Source organism: Macadamia integrifolia, unplaced genomic scaffold (genome assembly GCF_013358625.1).
Source record: "Macadamia integrifolia cultivar HAES 741 unplaced genomic scaffold, SCU_Mint_v3 scaffold711, whole genome shotgun sequence".
In the NCBI taxonomy this organism is placed as follows: domain Eukaryota; kingdom Viridiplantae; phylum Streptophyta; class Magnoliopsida; order Proteales; family Proteaceae; genus Macadamia; species Macadamia integrifolia.
The window spans coordinates 74,822-77,126 of NW_024870520.1; positions in this window are offsets into that span (position 1 = coordinate 74,822).

The following is a 2,305-nucleotide window of genomic DNA, read 5'->3' on the forward strand; positions in this document are numbered from 1 at the left end:
TATATATATATATATATATATATATATATATATATATATATAAAGAATCATGTTATCAAAACTATTCTCCAAAATAACAGAAATAAGGCCCATGTTAAAATGCTGGTCCGGTCCCTCTTCTAAACCCGTTCTTCATTGTTTAGGCTCCTGCAATTAATCAAGTTTGGTCTTATTTCCTGATTGTTTCTTCTATTGATTATTGCTATTTCTATTAAATTCTTCTCAGAATATTCTCAGTTAATCATTGTTATTGAACCATTGTTCTACTGAGGTTTTTTGTGGTTGTACCTTCGCTGAACCACGATACAATCAAGGTTATTTATATCAGTGTTACTTGCACTTATATGACCTGTGATACCCTATTCTGAGTGGTTTCAACATGTTCATAGTTTTGAATTTCACAACTTTTGGAAGCCAAAGTAGTCATAGATATTTTCTGGGAAAAAAGACTATATGCCAAGGGAAATCGTTTAAAAGATTTATAAGTAAAATTTTATCCACACAACACACTCCAAGAAAAATATTTTGCTACACGTGCATTTGCATGTGTGTATTTACTAGTATATATATATATATATATATATATACTAGTAAGAAAAAACACGTGCAAGTGCACGTGTGGCCAAACATTTTTATAATCAACATTCTATATCCATTGAAGCAATTAGTAATTTAAGATGATTATTAAATACTAATTTTTTTAATTTCAAATAATGATAGACAATTAGAGCTCTTTTTTGTAGACAATCAATGGTTAAATGTATTTCTAATGCAAGAGAGAGAGAGAGAGAGAGAGAGAGAGAGAGAGAGAGAGAGCCTTTTATATTTGAAAAAACATTTAAATGTCTCAAAAATGCTTCTTCCTAAATTTTCTACATTAGGTTTCTCACTTTCTACATCTCTCTCTCTCTCTCTCTCTCTCTCTCTCAAAGTCATTTAGTTACTATTTACATGGAAGACTCGACTCAAACTCAATATTATTCCAACTAAACTTTGTCAACTACTTCCCTTCCTATAGAATTTTAAAAAGTCAACTACTTCCTCTCCTATAGAATTCATTTAAAAAAATGTTTTGTTTTTCCTGTTTAAAGGCCAAAAAAATCTCATGATATTACCATTGAGGTTAAAACAAAAACATAGTTAAGGGACTTGGTGGATTCGAACCACCGTCTTCTTGAGGTATGGAACCATTTCCCACACCACAAGCATTCTACCAATTGATTTAAAGACCCATATTTAAATTATAAAATCCGTGATCAAAGAAAGAAAAAGCCAAGTATGAGATTCACAAGAAAATGATCAAGCAAATGCACGCAATTAAGAAAAAAATAAGCTAATCCTAAGAAACTACTACTAAAATCCAAACCCACATCTATCACCATCTAAAATCATTGATTGGTATTTAATAAGCAATAGTGTAAGAAAAGTTATTTGCCAAATTGACTTTACAACAAGAATTGAAGGGTTGGAGTCTTCTCCATTCTCATAGGGAGTAACACTAGAGTCGACATATCAGAAAGCATTTCATATGACCTGTTTTTGTTTCATCAACAACTTATACATCCAAGGAAAAATAAAAAGTGAAATATCAACTCCCATAACACTACTACTGGAGTTAAAATGAAAATATAGATAGGAGACTTGGTAAATTCGAATGACCATCATTTTAAGGCATAAAATAATTTCCACACCCAAAGTACTCTACCAATTGAGCTAAAGACCCATATTTAAATTCCAAAAATTGTGATGAAAGAAAGAAGAAATCAAAATTGAAATATAATATTTCAAATCTAATAAAAATCATGCTTTTTTTTTTGGAGTTTAAAGAGGTGCTAGCATATGTTCCTTTTAAGAAAATAATTGTTGTCCATCCAGCCATGCAAGATGAGTCATCAAAACCCCCATCACAAACTATTCCACAAGATGTTTTAGGTAACCACCCTTGGTATTCTGGCCTGGGAATCAAATCACTAATTGGTTGGTAATTATCAAGGCTGATAGGTTGGATAAGACTAAGGTCATTCACCCATCTGTTAATATTAGTTAAAATAGAAAAAGACTTGCTCATGATCAACAACAAATGGTCAGAATACCCTCAGATCTCTTAGAGTCAATCAAAAACATAGTATGCTAAGTAGAAGAAAAAAAATCTATAATAGAAATATGGAAAGCTTCATCTAAATCAATAAAGAAGATTGATCATCCGTCTCTACTCCGTAACTCAAAAAACTATGAAGTGTGGCAAATAGAAGAAAAAATCCATACAATAACTAAAACATGAAACAGTAGAAAAGTACTATATTTT